The following is a 21682-nucleotide window of genomic DNA, read 5'->3' on the forward strand; positions in this document are numbered from 1 at the left end:
CCAAGCCACCTTGGACCGATTTGGACATCAGCTGACTTGCGTTGAGACAGTTCCACATCACTGTGAGATAGGCTGGGCAGCCTAGCATGCTGTGGGGCTGCCAGGGGGCATTGTGCCAGGCACGAAAAAGGAGAAACCACCAAAGGACCTCCCAGGTGGCTGCATCTTCATGGAAGAAGGTAGAATCTGGGGAACTGGGTTCGCATCTCCGCTCCTCCGCATGCAGCTGCTGGGTGACCTTGGGCTAGTCACACTTCTTTGAAGTCTCTCAGCCCCACTCACCTCACAGAGTGTTTGTTGTGGGGGAGGAAGGGAAAGGAGAATGTTAGCCGCTTTGAGACTCCTTCGGGTAGTGATAAAGCGGGATATCAAATCCAAACTCCTCCTCCTCCTCCTCCCTGCCCCTTGAAGCAGCTTCTCGCAGGATTAAATACTTCCAGTTACCAGCTGGTAAGCAACAAGGTGTGATCCTGTGCAGTGCTGCTCGCTGCAGGATTAAACCCACCTCCCCTAGGTTGGCGGGGTGAGGGGAGGCAATGCAGTGTCTCCGTCTTCTTACCTCTGAACATCTGTTAAAATAGCATTTTAAAAATCCTTAGCCCTATCCCCATATTGTTTCAGGGATAGATCCAGGGTGGATGGTCCCTGGGGTGGCACAGGGTGTATCAACCCAATCTGGCAAGGGGGCGGGACCGCTGCACACAGCTCTAATAATTAGAGGCAAGAGCTTGCTTGAACTACCAATTATTTTGTATGTTTTATGATTGATTGAAAGCCTTTTAGATGAAGATAAGTACCTAAAGCTAATGGATGAATTATTTTTAAATAAAAGCTTCATTTCCCTTTTAAGTGCTATGTTTAATTTTTCCTGCCCACGCACTATTCGCCCAAAGTTGTTATAGCAAGAAATATAATATTTGTTTTGTAGTGCCCACTGTTTTTATTACCTCCTCCTCTAATCTGTCAACACCTCCCCCCCAATGGTTTAGATTTAATGTTCAGGAAGGGAAAGAAAATGATATATTTTTATACAGCCAGTTAACACTGAATTATGGAAAGAAAAGTATATTATACCAAAACACAGTTCCCAAACGAATTCAGCTGGGCTCACATCACAAGCAAAGAAATTACATTACATCCATTGCTAGAATAGTAATGCCGGGTTCATTCAGTGGTGCGGTTGTGCTTTTTCATTTCCATCAAACTTTTGCCGTATGCATCATAAACCAGTTTGCTTTCCATATGTGATGCAGAAGTGGTTGAGAGACACTGACGGCATTTGTATGGATGGATTTCTGCCTTGAGCATGATGTTGTCCAGCATGCAAATATACTTGAGTATAAGCCGACATTTTCAGCACATTTTCAATGCTGAACACGCCCCCCCTGGCTTAAACTCAAGTGAGGTGGATGGCGGCGGCAGAGGAGGGACGAACAGCCCAAAAGGAGACCTTTCTCGCCACTGGTCCTGCCGCCGCTGCCCGCCTCTCACAAGGGCAGGCACAGGAGCCGTGGTTGGTAGAGGTGCTGCGCTGGGCCTCTCCCAACCGTGACTCCCAATGCCTGCTCTTGTGAGCGGCAGAGGGAAGAGTGGCCCAAAAGGAGCCCTTTTGGGCTGCTCCTTCCTCCTCCACCTTTGCCGCTGTCGGCGGAGGAAGAACGAGCAGCCTGAAAGCAGCCGTTTCGGGTTGCTCCTCCCTCCTCCGCCAGTTTGTGGTGTGGTGAACCAGCTTATACTCAAGTCAATAAGTTTTCCCAGTTGTTTTTTTTTGGGGGTGTGTGTGTGTAAAATTAGGTGCCTTGGCTTCTATTTGGGTCGGCGTATACTCAATTATATATGGTACTTCCCACAGCCAGAGATACTTGCCACATTCCCATTTTACCCAGACCAAGGGTCACGTGGGATAGAAGCAGTGACAGAGAATGCTCAAGAATCTTGTGCTTCCTGTTTCCAAACTTCCTTCTCCTGGGAGGAGGAAATTCACACATCCATGCAAATTTAGATTGTCCCAATCTCTGCATAATCTGGTAATGTGCCTTGACTAAGTTTCACAAAGTAGATAACAGATAGATAATGTATATTATGTAAGACCAATGAATTAAAAGAAAAAAGGACACAGTGAAAAAATAATAATAAGGAAGAAGTAAGGAGCCACAATGAGGTGGAGGGAAGTCTCCCTTAAAGACCTTAAGACAATGTAGTGGTATTACCTGATTTTGAATCATTTTGATTTTTTATGTGTGTAGCTCATTATGTCTTGAATAACAGATGGAATAACTGTACAAATAATTAAACTCAATAAAGAATATATACAAAAACCAAAAATCTGATAAGGGAAGAAGATCCAATGAAAATTGCATGTTACCTGCACTGGGTGGCTGGGTTTTCTCCACGTCTGGTGATATTTCACGAGGTGCTGTCTATCACCACACCCCCTACTTCCATTTGGTTTCCATTGGCCTAGGGAAAAGGATGGGACACAGGTGGAGCTGTGGGTTAAACCACAGAGCCTAGGGCTTGCCGATCAGAAGGTCAGCGGATCAAATCCCTGCGACGCTGAGCTCCCGTTGCTTGGTCCCTGCTCCTGCCAACCTAGCAGTTTGAAAGCACATCAAAGTGCAAGTAGATAAATAGGTACCGCTCCAGCAGGAAGGTAAACGTTGTTTCCGTGTGCTGCTCTGGTTTCACCAGAAGCGGCTTAGTCATGCTGGCCACATGACCCAGAAAAACTGCCTGTGGACAAACATCAGCTTCCTCGGCCAGTAAAGCGGGGTGAGCGCCCCAACCCCAGAGTCATTTGCGACTGGACTTAACTGTCAGGGGACCTTTAAAGAAAAGGAGGCAGTCTGCCTTTTCCTATCAGTCGTTACTGAAAGCACATTACCACTTTTTTTTTCAAACAGCTCTTTTGTGCAGAACTACTTTGTACAAAACAAATGTATTCAAAATTAAATTGCCCTTGCAGGAACAAGAGGCAGGTGTCAAAGTTGGGCTGTGGAAAGTGCAAGGAGGGCAAACTGGCGAAAACGATCACCCCTCCACTTGCTTCCAGGAGTGCAAAGGAGCTATTTATTGAATTCTATCTGGAATATGGTGAGCATATTTTGTTTCGTCCATCAGTTTTGTCATTGAATGATAATGTATGGATTATTTACAATTTCCGGATGTTTGTGGGACCATCCTGCAGTCTATTCTTTATTTCTTTGTGGAAAACAATGGGCAAAATGCATCTCTCAAGGTTTTAATAATACGCTAGTCCAGTCACTCGGCTGCTTCCGCCAGCTCCCACAAATCTCCGTTGAATCCCTAAATGTGTGATTACAGCTTTCTGCAGCCCTTCCTGTAATGGGAAATCAACGCTCCATTTACCGTGCTACAAGGTCAGACCACTTAAATTTAAAAGCAATCATGACATACTTAACGCAGAAAGAAGCAAATCATTAGGTGTTGCTTCCAGCTTGCTCCTGACATAACATTATGTGGTAGTTGATGCTGAGGTTTGAAACTGAAATGGAGTTTATGAAAGCAGCTTTTCTGACCTAAGTGGCTAGCTTGTAGAACACAGTTTGGGTGGCTTCATCCGGCTGCTGCCAGGAGGTGGAATGAAGTTGAGCAGAGAAGTTCTCAAGCAAATGCTCTACTTTCTCTGACTCCTAAGAATGGACCCTGTTTTCTATGTTTAAATCCCTATGCAGCCCCGTTTTATTTCCTTTCATATTCTTTTTGTTGTGTGTATGGGGTGTTAGGGGTGGGGTAGTACCCCTGGTGGGGGACACACCATGCTCCTTCTGGGGTAGTTTGTCCACCTTTGCTCCTGATTCTGCACTCAGCTCTCAGCTGGGACTCCTAGAAGCATATGACAGTAGCCACAATCCCGGGAAATGCTAATGAAACAACCCCTGTGTTGCAGACTTGAGTCAAAATACCAAAAAAAGAGGCAACACGTTGACCAATTCCAACGGGTGAAATGTATCTGTTTTTAATCTTTATAAACTATAACAAAATGCGAGACAGTGATCCAAGATAATCATACTGTTTCGGTTTGGTCTTCTTCAATTTTTTAACTACAAAAAATTTAATCAAATAAATATATATCATTAATTATGTCATACATTATATTAAGGCCAATGGCCAGCATGAACACGAGTCTATACACTGAAGTCTAATCACTGAAGAAGTGTGCATGCACACGAAAGCTCATACCAAAATATAAACTTAGTTGGTCTTTAAGGTGCTACTGAAGGAATTTTTTATTTTGCTACGAGTCTATACAGTCCACAATATATTAACATAGAAAAGAATACAAACAAATACAGAAATAAAACATACCTTAGTGTTTGTATACAATCTGCATAGCTGCCAAGTTCTCCCTTTTTTAAGGGAAATTCCCTTATGCTGAATAGGCTTCCTCGTGAGAAAAGAGAAACCTTGGCAGCTATGAATCTGCGGAACAGGGGTCATACACATATGTAACCCCTGCTGCCTGAAGCAGAAAATGAAAATCTTAATATACAGTTCCACCACAGGTAACACCCTAGTTAATCAAGGCTACTGGAATTTTTAAAGTTACATGCAACCTCAAGATCCTGAAAGTAATATAATTAGATGAAACAATACAAATCTAACTCAGAGTCCAATCCTTCTGGATGAAGCGTTTTGAACATAAAAATAAATTGTGATTCTTTTTGTCGTAATCATTTTACATAATCACGTTTAGCGTTCACCTTCCTCCTGTTAATCCACAATACAGTGTAAAGCAAGTCCGAGTCTGAATGATTGTTAGCTAAAAAAATGCTCAACCAGGGGTGCTTCCCGAACCACATTCCTAATGCGGGATCGGTGTTCACTGATACATGTTCCCACAGACCGGATTGTTGACCCTTTATAAAATAAATTACATGGGCATCTAATTAAATATACCACCTCCTTTGTTTGGCATGTACTGAAATGGTTGATAACAAACTTGAATTTGGTCTTTTCGTTATAAATCACCTTGGTTTGCAAGGCCAGAGGGCAAGCGGGACACCTGCCACATCTAAAATGTCCCACAGGACCTCCAGGGATTCGGGTGCAAGATGGTCTGTTAACGTCAGTATACATAAAAACAATCACTCTCCTCCCGGGAGACCTATTGTTTCAGGTACAGGCCCGGCTCGCCCATTGACTCTAGTGGCGCACTGCACTACGGCGCCTGGGCGATCAGGGGGCGCTGAGGGGCGCCCCAGCAAGTGGGGGAGCTTCGCGGCAGCCTCCCTTTTCCCTCCACCAGCCGCGCCACGAGAGCAGGGAGGGAAGCGAGCGGAACAGGGGCACTAGGACCCTGTTCCACTCTGCAGCGCCAGGGTCATCCCTCACCCCAGCACTGCGTTTCATTGGTAGAGGTGACGCCACATGGCAGCACCTCTACCAATGAAACGCAGCACCCTGTTGGCGGGAAGGAACCCGGCATGGCCCGGCCTGCCCAGGCACCCCGCTCCGCTCCGCTGGGAGAAGGGAGGAAGGCCGCGCGGAGTAGCAGCGTCCCCTCCCCCACTCAATCCGGCGGTATCGGACAGGCGCGGCCCTGCTGTGAGGTGTGGGGGCCACCGTGAGGCTCCCGCCGCCCAGCACGCCAGGTAAGAGTTTTTCTCTTTTTTTAAGAGGGGGGGCGCCCGAGGGATCCCTGCACCAGGGCGCCCGATGACCTTAAGATGGCCCTGTTCAGGTACTGGGTCAGTGTTGGAACCCACTGCTAAATATTTAGATTCTTTTCTTCAGCCTTTTGCCAAGGACTCATCTGCTTATTATAACGAAAAGTCCAAATTTCTGGAGGATTGAGTGGGTGAGACCAATAGTGGGTTGAACAGTCAAGACGGTCTTTTCTGCGCATGTTGTAGAGGGAAGTGAGAGGCAGGTGGGGCTTCTCGGCAGTGGCGCCTGACCTGTGGAACGCTCCCCCCCCATCAGTTGCGAAGGAAATAAACAACTACCTGACTTTTAGAAGAAATCAGAAGGCAGCCCTTTTTAGGGAAGTTTTTAATGTTTGATGTTTTATTGTGTTTTTAATATCCTGTTGGAAGCCACCCAGAATGGCTGGGGAGACCCGGTAGCCCATCTAGGGTTTTAAAAAAACCTCCACTGCCTTGCATGATATCTTTGGGAGAAGAAAAGGTTTGACGTCTAATGTGCCTGAACATGTTTTTTTGTTTTGTTTTTTAATTTAAAAAAAATCCTCATATTATTGAATGGGAAGCCATGAAGTTGTATTCTCTGCTCTGAAATGTCCAATTGGGAGGCAAACCAAATTTTATGGTTTCATGTGTTTCAGTATATATGTGTGTGTATATAGCTACATGCACACACCCTAAATGATATTTAACCAGCCAGGTTTCCCCCCCCCTCTCTCTCACACACACACGATTTTTGCTGACACTTTTTAACTAGTATAACCACATCAGCCAAGCAGATAAAGGGAAGAAAAGGATTTGTGCGGTAGAAGTTATAAATTAGTCCCATGGGGTGTTTTTTAAAAAATGTGAAAATAAGTAAGCCTCTTACTATGTGAATCTCAGTTTCAAGCAGAGATTCAGAGAGCGAGAGATGGGCTGCACTGCAGTCATTCAAGGAACAGAACTCAAGTAGGGGCTTTATCTGTGGCACATAATAGTTTCCTGGCACTTCAGTTTTTCAATAACAACTGAATTGCTCCCAGATCAAGACTGCGAAGAGGGAGAAAGCTGAAACTAATGAGCAAAATCTGCTGGGAGCTTCTGCTGCGCAAACCTTGCTGACATGAATGGGGCTCTTGGGCTGGCCTGTGGCAAAGGACGAGACGGCAGTTCCCCATCCCATGTATAAAAGCAAACCAGACCGGCAGTTGAATCTTGACATCGCCTGAGGGACACCACCAGACCTGTCACCTGAGAGTAGCAGACAGAACTCTGTCCTCCCCAGCCCCTTGCCACCATTTCCTGCTTCCTCTGCATCTGTTGCCTATGAAGGATACTTTGCTCTGCAGTCCAGATGGTGTTGGACTATAATGCTCATCAGTCCAGGCTGGCACTGAAAATGGTCCAGGATGGTGGGAATTATAGCCGAATGGTATTTGGAGGGCACTTGAGAAGCCACAGAGTTACTTATTTCCTTATCCATATTCTAAGATGGTTGGGTGGCATCTTGTCTGCCTCCTTCCGGCAACTCCTGCAGCCAAGCTGGTGCCAAACGTATTGCTCTGTTTTCCTTTGGACCACATCAGTAAGGCTGAGAGAGGGGGAGGGTTTTGTCGTCTGGGAAGTCCAGGGCCTCCATGCACACTGCCCAGGCTTGTGCCCTGGGGAAGTCACTTTGTCGCTGCTAATGCAGCTGTGGGACAACAACCAAGTCTTGCTTCCCACTACACCAAACACAACCCAGCAATCAGGTGTCATGGCCCACAGCGACTCGACAAATGTGCAGTCTTCGGCTGTCTTCCTGGAACTGAACAAATAAGGGGGTCAGCAATGCATGGCATCTTGACTTGGCTAGACTGCCATTCGCTACTCTGGATGCTTTTCAGTAGTGGCAGCGCTGCTACTTTTAAACAGGAGATAAGCTCAGCTCCTTCCCAGCTGCAGGGGCCACCCAGCATTTCAAGCTACCCCAAATGGAATGCCCCAGTCCACACATTTTTGATTTCATTGATCTGTGGCATTGCATTTTGGGTAAATGGAGATGGGTAACGTAAGCTGAGCTGAGCTCCCATTCAAAAGCGCCACTGCCTGTCCAATACTGAAGTATCTTCAGGCGCTCAGTGAAGGGCAAGGAGCGATGCTGCTCTCACGAAGCATAGAAGCAGGGGAAACCTGCTGAAATTGCAGCTATTTGTGCCCTTACCTGTTTAGAAGAGGGTTTTTTTGGGGGGGCGCGGGGGAATTAACAGCACCATGCCAAGGGCTTTCTGGTGTGCTGTGCCAGCCCTGATGTTCTTGGGATACTTTTCCAGGCTTGGTTTGAATAACCCAGCTTGTGTAGGAGAAGTTACCGGTATGTCTTTGGATTGTGGCCCAAGGAAATTGGGCAGAAGTGCCCCGTGAGCAGAAACAAGGAAAATATTCCATTCCCCCTTCCTTTTTCAGCTTGTAATGAACAACAAAATTAGGTTTTTGTTTTTGTTCAAAAAAGGAGAGTGCTGTGTGAAAGATCAAGCCCGATTCTTTTTATGTAATGTGTACTATGCAATGGAAGATGTTCCATGGTCAGGATTTATCTGCAAGCATTGCTGTTGAGATGAGCAGGACAGAACGGAATCCCGCTGGCATTTGTAAAGCAGAATAGGCTGTGTGCTGCCAAAAGCAATAAAAAATAATAATCCTATTTTTAAGCGGTAACATAAGCATGAAAGCTTACACACACAGTAGGAGTGATGTTGCAAATTGCAGGGGGAGTGGGGCAGAAAAGAGATTTAGTGGGAGGGCTCATGTGGAATCTGAAAACAACAGCCACATGCAAGTACCTTTTAAAGATGATTTGTCAGGGTTACTTTTTAAGGCCGCCTAATGAGCGTGGCAATGTTTTCAAGGCAGGAAAGCTACGCCTGGCATTTAGTTCCAAGGGCCATTTAATTGTGTATAACAGCCACTTGGTGTGCAGAACTAGCATGCAATGCAACATTAGACAGAGCAAAATTGGGGTGTGCCTTCTCCTCACAGCCTCCTTCTCCTGTGCATGGGGACGTTGTTATCCCTCCTTCTTAACAAGCCCGGTAACAGTTCCTGCTCCCCGCATCCTGCCCTTTCACTCCCGCTAACTGCCACCCACTTTCAATCCTCACCCTCTCCTTTTCTGCTTCCCCTGACCCAATGCTCCCACCAAACAGCCTCCTGGCTCACTTAAGCCCCCACTTCCCAAAATCTTTCTGGCAGGGGCTTCAGAGCGTCCTACAGTCAACCATAGAAAGGAGAGCGAAAGATCTACAGTGGAACCTCGGTTTATGAACACCTCGGTTTATGAATTTTCGGTTTATGAACGCCGCGGACCCATCTGGAACGGATTAATTCATTTTCCATTACTTTCAATGGGAAAGTTTGCTTCAGTTTATGAACGCTTCAGTTTATGAACAGACTTCCGGAACCAATTACACCCATGCTTCAGTTTATGAACGCTTCAGTTTAAGTACTCCGCGGACCCGTCTGGAACGGATTAATCCACTTTCCATTACTTTCAATGGGAAAGTTTGCTTCAGTTTATGAACGCTTACTCTGCGGACCGTCTGGAATGGATTAATTCACTTTCCATTACTTTCAATGGGAAAGTTCGCTTCAGTTTATGAACGCTTCAGTTTATGAACAGACTTCCGGAACCAATTGTGTTCATAAACCGAGGTACCACTGTATATGTAGATCTATGCTCCATAGATCTATATGTAGCCAAAAGCTCTCACTTCCAATTGCGATGAGAATCTCCCTCCGCTTTTTGGGTAGATGTGCAATTATTTCAAAGCACCTTACTGCTTTTCAGAAGATTCCCCCCCCCTTTCCCTTGCTTCCTTTGGTTATCGAAAACAAAATGATCAGGTTTCCATTTTATCTATGGAGGACATGTGAAGTGCCAACGACCGTCTCAAGAGAGGGACTAGAAAATCCAGGAAGCCCACTCTTTCCCCAGAGTTTATGCTAGCACATTTCTAATAAACCTCAAGGAGAAGAGGCTATGTTGGCATTGTCAGGCAAGCTGGGATGGCTTCCGTAATTCCAGGATGTTCCACTTAAAGCACGACAGTTGACGGGTATGAACTAGTGAAATGTTCACATCACATGTGATTCTTCCTCAGGATAGCCTGCCTTCTGTTCTAGTCTACAAGTTGCATCCTGCACCAAAAGGTTGCAGCATGGAGTACTTGTGTTCAGGGTTACAACCACCCTATTCCATCCTTCATCCAGTTATTTGTTCTCTCTCCTCAGTCCCCGCACAACAGCTAGTCAGCATTATGGAACGTGGGTGGCACTGTGGTCTAAACCACTGAGCCTCTTGGGCTTGCCGATCAGAAGGTCGGCGGTTCAAACCCCCGCGACGGGGTGAGCTCCCGTTGCTCGGTCCCTGCTCCTGCCAACCTAGCAGTTTGAAAGCATGCGAGTGCAAGTAGATAAATGGGTACCACTGTGGCAGGAAGGTAAACAGCATTTCCATGCACTCTAGTTTTTCCTGTTCACACAAGGCACAATCCATTAGGAAAGGGATGGGGGACACTGTGGCCTTCCAGATTTTGTTAGACTCCAATTCCTATCAGCCCCTGCCAGCACGGAAAACCATCAAGGATGATGGGACTTGTAGTCCAGTGCCATTTGGAGAACCACATACTCCCCATTCTCACATTGGGACATTTTCCTTGTACTCACGCCATAGAAATACTCCCATTATTTTCAGTGGGGCTTGCACCAGAATATTTTCCTGCTGAAATGTGCCCCTGGTAAAGAAATGTGCATATCACAAATATTTAAAAGCAAAATGAAAGGTAATTGTTATTGGTTTGGTGCCTATGTTTCAAAGTAGATCAGTAGTGTTAGTGAGGAAACAGTAACATTTAAAACTGTGAAACTGAATCAGAAAGTGGAGCAAGATATAATCTATTAAAAGCAGTTATGAATTATATAAGAGTGGCATACACACACACGAATTTTTGGGGGAAAATAATGTGGTGTGTCTAATTTTTGCTCTTCCAAAAGCAAACAAGCACCAAAAGCAGGAAACTCCATTTCTTATTTGACAGTTTCTATGACAACTATTTGTCTCTGTGCTGCACACTGACTCTCTTCACCAAGTCTCTTGCATTATTACTTTAATTTGTGATTTTTGGAGGTCAGCCAATTTCTATGCTTACATGGCTTCCAGTTTATTTTTGAGAAAACTATTCATACTTTGTGATGGATGTGCAAGAATACAGTTAACTTATTTTTAGTTGATGAAGCAATCCTATGCACATTCACCCAGGAATAAGTCCCATTAAACATGATGGAGCTCACTTCCTCTAAGAAAATGTATATAGGTTTTCACTGTAAGTTTGTCTTTTGAGGTTGTGGTATATTGCAGATTTTTACCATTACCCACAGTGATATGATGGATAGTGGATAAACCACTCTCATGAGTTTGATGCAGACTGAGGTCATTGAATGTAGCTCCCGCTGCAGTGTTGTGAATGAGAAATGGAAAACATAGTCACTTTCGAAAAGTTGATTATTGGCTGTGGTGAAACTACAGATGCCTATAAGCTAAAGGGTAGTGTACATAATGAAATGCCTCACACAATAATTTGACTGGGGTGCCTATGACAGATACCAGAATCAGACAGCATTGCACCATTTGTGTTGAAAAGCGAGATGAGCTGCTTTATATTGAATGCCTTATATTGCTTTCCAGGATCAGTCCTGGATTTACAGAAGCCGTCCCCGTTTCTAATTTGATCCCAGAATGTCCTGATTTTCCTTAGGACGTCCCTATTTTCATCAGAGAAATGCTGCAGAAAAGAAAAGAAATAGAAGAGATAGGAGAATGCAGAATTTTCTCTCACAAATGTATCTTAACTTTTGTCCCATACAAAAAAGGGTGTGTATTCCCAGCTCTCACCTGGGAGCATCCCTCTCTTCTCCCAGCCCGTCACCCTGAGAGATTTCTCTTTCCCTTTCTTTCACACAGGGAGACTGTACATCACAATCATCCAAGCCTACTGAGAAGGGTTACCAGGGCCGGCCCTAAGGCAAGGCTGGGTGGCGCAATGCGCCAGGGCGCCAGGGCACCAGGGAGCACCGTGCTGTGCCCGCCAGACAGCCGCGCTGCTTGCTCGCCTCTTCTCGGGCTGCAGTCACCGTTGTGGGGAAGCCGGCTGCAAGCCTCCCATTGGTGCGGCAGCCAGGGATCCCTGGACGGCAGCACCGCACAGCCGCTTCGGCTGAGCAGGCGGAGGCGGAGGCGGAGGCGGAGCACAGCTGACCCCTCCGATGGCCTGCCACGTCTGGCGCTGCTGGTGGAGCGCGAGTCCGGTGTTGCCGTCGCCAGTGTGAGTCGTGGCGCCCCCTGGCAGCGCCGCCCTTGCCCGCCTCTTCTTGGGCTGCAGGCGCTGTTGCGGGGAAGCCGTCCGTGAGCCTCCCATCGGAGCGGCAGCCAGGGCTCCCTGGATGGTGTGTGTGGGGGTGCCTGAGGGATCCCTGCACCACGGTGCCCGATACGGTTAAGACAGCCCTGACGGCTACCAGTGGGAGAGGTGACCCAGTACCTCAAAACAGCAGCTGACCCTGTAATTCACACCAGATGAGATAAAACACCTAGGATTTGAGTCACTATTTCAGAAGATTTGGTGAAGTGGGTTGCTGTCTATACTTTTGATCAAAGCTCTGTATTTTACGTCTGTGTAGAACACACACACACAGACACAGAGAGAGAAAGAGAGAGAGAGAGAGATATTATTTAGTAGACACAGAAAAGGTACCGTAAGTAAAAAATAGCTGACATGTTAGATCTGACCTTTTTGAGCAGGGTTGTTAAAATGTTGTTCTTATTTTGACATGAGGTTTGTGCATGCACACACAAATATTGTTTTAGAGGTGCAGGGAAACATAATAGTTTTCAAACGAGTCTGGCAAGTATGACTTGTATTACTTGACAGTTATGCTAAAAAACAAGAGTCCCTCTCCTTTCATCTAATTAGAAAATGGCCTGTGGAGGTGAAGAGGTACCAAGTGGTGTGTGTGTGTAATATAACCCCTTTTTAAGCTAACAATTGATAGGAGAATTGTATCAGACCCTGTCTTGTCTGGGTTTCTGATTGGGTGCAAATTCTCACTAGTCTCCCAGAATGTTACAGATAATTGGTTTGCTGAAAGGTTACAAGTAAAACATGGTGAGCTGCCACTGGGTAAAAAGGTTGGGTACACCCCATTTACAGTTGTCATAGCTTCTATATCGAATACTGTAAAGTTTGCGCTGAAATGTATACAATAATTAGCTAGGTGTGTAAGATCGCCATCTGCTGATACAGTTCCATATCATTCTTTCATTTATAGAAATGTGAAGGTATCACGAGACTGTACAAAATCATTTCTGCTATTCCGGGGGGGGGGGGGCTGCATGCTGCAAGTCACATCTACCGTGTGCAGTGCCACATTGATTTATGGCATTAGATGGGTTGTGTTAAGTCCATATCTGGTAGAAAAAGAAGCATGTGTCAGAATACCAAACTGGTGGAAGCACTGTATGAGGCAAATGAAGCCTTCCTTGAAACAGACAGCTGCCTCCAGTTGTCCCACATTCAACTGGGGAGACAAATGGAAGTCATTAATTAATTAATTAATTAATTGGGAGTATTTATATCCTGCCAACTAACCCAAGTATTTGAGGTGGCTTAAAATATATTTAAAATACAATAGACAATGATATACTAGTCACTACAGCAGAGCAAACGGGACACGGGTGGCGCTGTGGTCTAAACCACAGAGCCTAGGGCTTGCCGATCAGAAGGTTGGCGGTTCGAATCCCCGCGGCGGGGTGAGCTCCTGTTGTTCTGTCCCCGCTCCTGCCAACCTAGCAGTTCAAAAGCACGAAGTGCAAGTAGATAAATAGGTACCGATGCGACAGGAAGGTAAACAGCGTTTCCGTGTGTTGCTCTGGTTCGCCAGAAGCGGCTTTGTCATGCTGGCCACATGACCTGGAAGCTGTACACCAGCTCCCTCGGCCAGTAAAGCAAGATGAGCGCCGCAACCCCAGAGTCGGTCACGACTGGACTTAGAGGTCAGGGGTCCTTTACCTTTACAGCAGAGCAAATCATCATCATCATCATCATCATCATCATGCACCTTTAAAATTCAAGGGGGGGGGGAGAGAATACCCAAATATAAGCCGCTCCCTTAAAATTCCACAGGCACTCACACCCATTCCGTTTTACCGTATGTCTGTTTCAGCAGCGATATTGTAAAAGCCAATTTTTGTAAAGTTGCATATTTAAGACACAGTTTAACTTTCCAAAGTTGGAAATTGGAAAACAAGTGAGGCTTATATTCAGGCTAATATGGCAAGTGTTCTGGTTTTCGAACATTTTTCGGAAGCCAAATGTCCGACGCGGCTTCTGCTTGAGTACAGGAAGCTCCTGCAGCCAATCAGAAGCCGTGCCTTGGTTTTCAAATGGTTTTGGGAGTCAAACAGACTCCCGGAATGGATTAAGTTTGAGAACCAAGGATCCACTGTACAGTGTTTCATTTGTAGCTGAAGCAAATATTAAGCTTTAATGAGTTCTGCCTAAAATTCAGAGCAAAAAACATTTGCTATTAGCCTGGAGAGAGACAGGTTGTGTATCCGCAGTAGTGATCAGAGGGGGGAGGACCACAGAGAGAAGAAACACCATGGTGTTTTTGCAGCAGCAGAACCAGGTGCCCTCACCTGCCCCAGCTGCAACAAAACATGTCTCCTCCGTATCAGTCTCTACAGCCACAGCAGGCGCTGTAACCTTCCAAGAGTTTGACATCACCCCCAAAGGCACATTCCTCCATTGTCTCCTGAGACAGACGGATGCCAACAACTGTCCAAACCGGAGCAATAAGAAAGTTGTCGACAAGGAGATTATTTACAAGCTGTTTATGTGTATGTACTATTTCTTCCCTGGAAGACGATTGCATCTTTAACTTCCTGTGCAGACACCCTGAGAGATCTGTTCTCCTAGTGCAAAACATAGCCGCGAAAACTTAAACACAACAGCATTTGATTAATGGCCACGGAGAAACACAATGGCTCATTAGCCGCAGCAGGGGGGACCATGAGCAACTAAGTGTTGTCCAAACAATATTGTTTGCAAGGAAATAAAAAGTCTGGGAAGAAAGGGGATGCAAAAGGCATGTTTGAAAGCAGGAGGTGAATTGTTTGGATGGAATTTCACACAACTCCAACAGTGAGCAGAAATTGACATTGATTTGGAGAAATCTTCTCTCAGAACTTGGTGCTAGCTTATGAAGAGACAACTTGCCTGTCACAGAGGGAGGTAGCTTAACACATTGGGACATTGTTGAATTCCAACAAACACAGGAAGAGGAGTGGAAACTGCTTAAATTCAAGAACTACAACTCCCATAATACCACTGTATTCTGCTCTGGTCAGACCTCACCTGGAGTACTGTGTCCAGTTCTGGGCACCACAGTTCAAGAAGGATACTGACAAGCTGGAACGTGTCCAGAAGAGGGCAACCAAAATGGTCAAAGGCCTGGAAACAATGCCTTATGAGGAACGGCTTAGGGAGCTGGGTATGTTTAGCCTGGAGAAGAGAAGGTTAAGGGGTGATATGATAGCCATGTTCAAATATATGAAAGATGTCATATGGAGGAGGGAGAAAGATTGTTTTCTGCTGCTCCAGAGAAGCGGACACAGAGCAATGGATTCAAACTACAAGAAAGAAGATTTCACCTAAACATTAGGAAGAACTTCCTGACAGTAAGAGCTGTTCGGCAGTGGAATTTGCTACCAGGGAGTGTGGTGGAGGTCTTTAAGCAGAGGCTTGACAGGTATATGCAGGGCAGTCTTGAGCAGGTCGGGCGCCCTGGCCCCTGCCCTCGCAGGGTGCAGCATGGTTTCTACCTAGAGCCGGCCCTGGTCAAGAATGCTTTGATGGTGTTTCCTGCTTGGCAGGAACTGGATGGTCCTTGTGGTCTCTTCCAACTCTATGATTCTATGATTCTATAATTCTGGGTATGCTCCCTGTGATTGATAGGAGTTGTTGTTCAGCAGCATCTGGAGGGACAAAGCCCCCCCTTTCCCAATGGTTTATTCTACCATATTCAGTCCTCCTTGAAGTGCTGAGAAGAAAAAGGAATTGAGGGAGACCCATGGATACTGAACTCATGAAGAAAGTAGCAAGAATATGGGCAAGATCTGCTCCTGGACATATCATAATAATTTATTATTTCTACCCTGACAATCTGCCTGGGTTTCCCCAGTCAGTCTGGGCGGCTCCCAACAGAATAATAATAATAATAATAATAATAATAATAATAATAATAATAAAAAGCAATAAAACATCAAACATTTAAAACTTCCCTAAACAGGATTGCCTTCAGATGTCTTCTAAAAGTCATATAGTTGTTTATTTCCTTGACATCTGATGAGAGGGTGTTCCATACGGCGGGTGCCACTACCAAGAAGGCTCTCTGCCTGGTTCCCTGTAGCTTCACTTCTCGCAATGAGGAAACTGCTAGAAGGCCCTTGGAGCTGGATCTCAGTGTCTGGGCAGACCAATGGGAGTGGAGACGCTCCTTCAGGTATACTAGACACCAGTGTGTGTGTGTGTGTGTGTCCTCGTGGTGTCATGTGTTGCCCCATACCGATTCTCCCATGCAGAGGAATGCTTCATAATTTCTGATCTTACAGGGTAACTTCTAACTGTTTCCAAATATTAAGTGGCATGAGCTTGATGGGCAAAGGATATAGCTGTCTCAGATCCGCCCCGCCCCCCAGCTTTTGTGTTAGAGATGTTGCGGCTGAGCAATTCGTGGATATGCAAAAAGGGTGATAATTAATGATACTTTTGTTCTTGCAGAGCTCCCGAGAAAGGTTAAGCTTTCGACTTTATAATTGGGGGAAACAAAGTCATTCATCAAACTTGTGAAATGTCACACACAGCAGGTGTAAGATGTAAAGGAAGGAACGCTTGCTGAGTCGCTTGACTCAACTGGTGAGTCTGTAAAAAGAGAAAGGAAAGTTGCTGTTGTGGGGTATAACTAAGTACGCAACAAACTTACAGTCATTTCATACTTTAATTGCCATGGAATCCCCTAAAGAGTTTAGCGGCATGTCGTTTGATATTGATAATTCTGTCAGAGATCCGTAGTGACTCTCATAAGCCACAGTTGCCAGGCTTCCCCAGGGTGAGCGAATGAGTCTTAAACTAGTTTACAATTTAATGCAGATAACCCCCTGGTTCCCACCATGAAAGGGGTTATCTATATTAAAGTGGAATATAAAGCACAGAGGATACAGAGTGCAAAGGGTTAGCTTCAAACACAATAAATAAGGAATGTGAACAAGTAAAGAAACTAAGGCAGCTTTAACTTCTTAAGAAGTTAATGCCATTTTATGTATTAAGAATATAAGAAGAGCCTGCTGGATCAGGCCGACAAATAACAGCATAACCATCCTGTTAACGCTCATATGGCTGCCTATGTGGTACTGAGCCAGCTTAAATTTTTCGGCTTTCGGTTATAAAGCCCCTGTGACCAGGGCAGCCAAGAGATTAGCATACCCCATATACCAGGCATGGCCAACAGGTAGATCCCCAGGACGTTTCTGGTAGATCCCAGGTAGATTGTGATAGTGATCACCAGCCTAAAAGAAAAGAAAGAGTCCCCCCTTAAAAAAACACCTCAAGAACTCTTGTCTCTCCCCCACAAAAAAGCTCAATAACCGTGAGCAATTGCAGGGAGAGCTCCTTCCCTCTTCCCGATACTGAGCTTATCAGTATGTGTGTGACTGTGTTAGTGCGTTGCACAGAAGGGCTGGATTGCTCCCTTTCCCTCTTGCCTGCCTAGAGCTCCCTGGCTCCTCCTCCCTCTCCATGCTGGCAGAGAGGGAGGGGTGTGTGTGAGTTTGCGTGTGTGGGAGGAAAGCAGGAGCCTCGACTCACAGAGGGATTTCCCCCCTGTCCCTGTCTCATTGAGCCACTGGGAGCCAGAGAGAGAGAGAGAGGTGGATGGGTGCCCCTAGCTGAGGGGGTGGGGGAGAGAGAGAGAGAGAGGGAGAGAGAGAGAGAGAGCAATGTTCAAGCATGACAGATGAGCACCTTAAGGATTCCCCGAAGCTGGTCCTGACACAGTACTAGTCTGATATTGAACAGTTGGTTACCAAAATGGTGATGCAGGTGTCACACTAACAATGAATGAAGGCATGTTTTTTTTAAGAAATCTTGATAGGTAGGTTAATGGAGTGGGTAAAGGAGTTTGTGCGGCGTACAGTTTTGTGAGTGCTTTTATGCAATTCTCTCCCAAGAAATCTCTAAAAGTTTCTGTTGTCCCCCGTAAGAAAAATATTTGGGCAGTGCTCCCCCCCCCAAAGGTTACCAAATCTGGTTACCCCCCTTTCCTTCTCCCTAAAAAAAGCTCAACAACTTTGAGCTGAACCCCCAAAAATGGGGGTAGATCACCGCCAGATTTTGATTCTGAAAGTAGATCACAATCTCTTGGGAGTTCGCCACCCCTGCCATATACAGTATATTGGTGCAGTCACTGTGGCCATTAGTGGCAACATAGCAAGAGGGTTTTGTATAATTTGAGTTGCCTTGACAAGATATAGCAACTAACAAATTTATTAAATAATGATAATAGTAGGTCAAGTGTGGGGAACTTCAACTCCCGTCTTCCCTAGCCATGGGGTTGGTGGGAGTTGTGACTCAGCAACCTCTGGAGGACCAAAAGTTCCCCACACCTGATTTAGGTAAATAAATAATATTATAGTACTTCTTGGTTATATCATTTATTGCCACTTTGGTTTTTTTTTTAAAAAAAGGAGACCTAGACTCATGTCTCTCTGTGCCATCCCATATTTGTTTAAGCCATTTTGTTGTGTTTAGTTTGCTTGCATCTCGCCTTTAATAGTCCTGCTGTGTGTGTTTGTCACCATGGAAACAATGATGGCACTTGCATAAACCTACTGACATCAAAAAGTTCGGTATCAAGTCAGGTTTTTAATAGTTTTCCACTCTGTTCTGAGTCATAATGTATTCTTGTGATACAAGTGCATTTCCGCCCACCCCCACCCTATGTTCACCATTGCTAATTGTTGCGATGAAACCAAAATGAATTGGAGGCGACATGGCCTGTAAGCAGATCCAGAAACTGAAAGACTAAACATGGTATGCAGTCTGGGCTCCAGGTTCATTATTTGAATGCTGGGTGAACTGATGTAAGCTCATTTTGTCTAGTATAATGTTAATGGCATGGGCACCCCAATCCTATAGATATCGAGTGATGAACCTGTGGCTCTATAATTCACAGCAGTCTTGATCATTGGCTATGCTGGCTCAGGCGGATGGTGTAAGGTGTCCAACAGTGTCTCAAGGGCCATGGGTTCCTGCAACAGATTAATAGAACCATAACATAAGAAACAGTTGTTGAAGAATGGGTAGCAAAAACGCAGCTAAGACTGACAACCTTCTTTGGAAATTAAGCCAATGTCCAGACTTTAACATTCAAAAACTTTTATTGCAGAAATTTATAGATGAATTAAAACATAATATTTATAGTCACATGCTTCTCCAAACATGGGCTTACAGTCTCTTCTTCTGACTTCCAAACAACTGTATTTTCTTCCCTTTCCAGAGCTTAGCGCTCAGCCTTCTGTATCTCAATTAGGCCATGAAAGATTTCCACGTTTACTTTCTGCAGCTTTGCTCTCTTTTAAGCAGAGAAGAAGTATCCCAACACTCTATTCAACTTAGCAGTGTTCACAGTGGATTCTAAAACACAGTCATCTTGCTTCACATAAAATGGAGTCTCTCCTTCACTAGATACCTCCCATGTGACCAATGCTAGCCAATTGCATGAGAACTACCAGAAAACTCTCTAGAATTCAGCTGCCAACAAATCTAATTTAAACACATAGTGGCGCTGTGGTCTAAACCACTGAGCCTAGGGCTTGCCGATTGGAAGGTTGGCAGTTCAAATCCCCGGAAGGGGTGAACTCCCATTGCTCTGTCTCAACTCCTGCCCACCTAGCAGTTCGAAAGCACGTCAAAGTGCAAGTAGATAAATAGGTACCGCTCTGGCAGGAAAATAAACGGCATTTCCGTGTGCTGCTCTGGTTCACCAGAAGCGGCTTAGTCATGCTGGCCACATGACCCGGATGTTGTCTGCGGACAAACGCCAGCTCCCTCGGCCTATAGAGCGAGATGAGCGTCGCAACCCCAGAGTCATCCGTGATTGGACCTAACGGTCAGGGGTACCTTTACCTTTAATGCAAGCACTTACAATTTCAGTGAATTAAATTACTATACTTAACAACAGCAAGTTGTGTTGTAAACACTGTGGTGGCAGGAATGTTATATGTCTTTATTTTTTGAAAGGTGTCTTTATTTTTTGTCAGCTCTGGGACAATGATACCTTCTAGTACCCAGAGGCAGGCATGAGATGTGTCCATAGGATTTGTTGAATGCCCACATGGGCTGGGTAGCCTCGTCAGCTCTTTGTTCCCTACGGTAAAACAACCTTGTGAATGCTCACTGGCATTATGTATGGAAAAACCTGTGACAGTCAGGCTGTAGTTAAGAGTGCTGGGAATTAGAATTCTGTGAGGGGGTAAATGACAGTTCCCATGATTCTTAGAGGGGAAGTAATGTGCTTTAAATGTGCAGTATGTATGTAGCCACGATGTGCCCCAAGTGCTTCTTTACAGCCAAAAGCAGCCATAACATGAATGATGCTGTGATAAAGGAAAGCTTTCTTCAAAGGAAGTTCTCTTCTCTGTAGAGAATATTTTCTCATTATGTTTGCCGTGGTCTGATCTTGGAACACACTGGCATTTCTGGAGAGCTGTTTTCAAAGAGGAAGATTTTTCTTGTTTGGTAAACACACTATCTATTCAAGGTTGGTGGATACTGAAGGTGCATTTCTCATTTTCCAATTTGTCTGCAAGTTTCATAAATTCTTCTTTGGGGAAAATGAACACCACAGAGTCCAAGGGAACTTTTCCATTTATGAGGAAACCTGATAATAATTCAGATGAAAGTGGAGGCTTCCCTGGACACTTTTGTGACAAATAAATTTATTAGGTGCTGGAGTGTGCGCAGACCCCATTTTGGCACTTTGGAAATTGCCCACGTCAATCTAAGGCATTTTGTAGGCTGCCTGATAACTTCATTAGAACCTATCCCCTCATTAATTAGCAGGAAATTTTAAAAATATGGCTATAACTTACCGGTATTTCCTTTTGACAGAAGTGGATGAAATTTTCAGATCAGGCTACACCTTCTGAGAGCATGAGTATTAGAGTGCATAGCCTCAATGGTTTTCCTCCAAAGGTAACTGTTACCCCTATTGGGACCACTCATTTTATCCCACTCACTATAGGTTATAACTTGGGACAGGGGTTGGACAGAAGTGGATGGAATTTGCAAACATTCTAACCCCTCTCCTGTGGATAATTTTGAATATTATAGGCAAATATGTCCAAGGACTTTTGTGCTAGGCATCTTTAATTCTTTTAAATGGACATGACTGATCTTTTCAGTCATACCTTAAACCATGGGTAGGCAAACTAAGGCCTGGGTGCCGAATCCTGCCCAATTGCCTTCTAAATCTGGCCCGCGGATGGTCCTGGAATCAGTGTGTTTTTACATGAGTAGAATGTGTCCTTTTATTTAAAATGCATCCCTGGGTTATTTGTGGGGCCTGCCTAGTGTTTTTACATGAGTGGAATGTGTGCTTTTATTTAATAATGCATATCTGGGTTATTTGTGGGGCATAGGAATTCATTCATCCCCCCCATATAGTCCGGCCCTCCACAAGGTCTGAGGGACAGTAGACCAGCCCCCTGCTGAAAAGGTTTGCTGACCCCTACCTTAAACCCTTTGGGAATTCTTCAGTAGCAGTGTGTGCGGCAAAGTGGGTGGAGTTTGTTTCTCTCTGCCTCTGTGATGTATACTGAAACCAGAGCTGGACCATCACCTGGTCCTTTACAAACAGTTTTGAGCTCAACAGAATCATAGAAT

This window comes from Zootoca vivipara, chromosome 11 (genome assembly GCF_965207765.1).
Source record: "Zootoca vivipara chromosome 11, rZooViv2.hap1.1, whole genome shotgun sequence".
Taxonomy (NCBI): domain Eukaryota; kingdom Metazoa; phylum Chordata; class Lepidosauria; order Squamata; family Lacertidae; genus Zootoca; species Zootoca vivipara.